This window comes from Carlito syrichta, unplaced genomic scaffold, assembly GCF_000164805.1.
Source record: "Carlito syrichta isolate Samal-C Ts95f unplaced genomic scaffold, Tarsius_syrichta-2.0.1 Scaffold309763, whole genome shotgun sequence".
In the NCBI taxonomy this organism is placed as follows: Eukaryota; Metazoa; Chordata; class Mammalia; order Primates; family Tarsiidae; genus Carlito; species Carlito syrichta.
The window spans coordinates 3010-4002 of NW_007253859.1; positions in this window are offsets into that span (position 1 = coordinate 3010).

The following is a 993-nucleotide window of genomic DNA, read 5'->3' on the forward strand; positions in this document are numbered from 1 at the left end:
GGCGCCTGGCAGAGCTCCCTTGAATAACGGTCAACCAATTACTATTACAGTCATACTCGTGCCTTCCATCCGAACCACCTCCGACCCCATACCAGCCTTAATTACTTAACAACTATCAACCCGTTACAATAAAATCCAGGGTTATAACAGCCCATAACAACCCAATTTTTATCTAATTTTTTCTTTTAAGATATGTTCTCTTCCAGGTTCTCTATCTACCTCCACAGTCTGCTTCAAGACAGCTGGCTGCTACCAACCTCATGCCCGCTAGAGGACTGGCCGGAACAAGTCGCCATTCTACATCTACAAGGGACCTTTATAGAACTCTCGCCTTCAGAAATCTTCACCTTCAGTGCTTATCTCTGGGCCCTGTTCTGGCTGGTTCTGTGCCCTTCTCCCACCTCACCCCACAACGCCCACATCCAGCAGGAAGCAGCCAGAAAGAATAACGACACCCCTCTCCCAAATAAACAGAAAAGGTGGGAATGAAAGGCACGGGGAACAGCCAGAAGGATGTCTCCCGAGATGGCGCCAACACTAGGGAACCTAACAAAGACAACAAAGGCCATAAATTCCTGCCTCTCCCATGCGCGTGCGAAACTTAAACTCATGTACAAACATTATCTCCATATAGGAATACTACCTCATAGCTCCCTCCAATAAAGACCCTAAGATGGCTCTGGCTGGCACGGCCAGGCTCAGAGAGCACAGGCCGCCCCCTCCCAAAACCGATAAATACAGACCTCTCTCTCGCCCTCTCTCTCTCATTCCCTTTTCCCACCAGGCGGTTACAGACCTCCTTCCCTCTCCCTGTAGCCACTGCTCTAATAAATCTCTTGGCCTCAAAGGGTACCGAGTCTCACTGGCGCCATCGTCCTTCAAATGCAATATATGGAAAGAAACTAATGAAGTAGAGTTTATTTACATATTCCTCTGTTCTAGTGGGAATTGTCTCTAGTAAGGGGAATTTATATACTGTCTTTAAGATAGGGA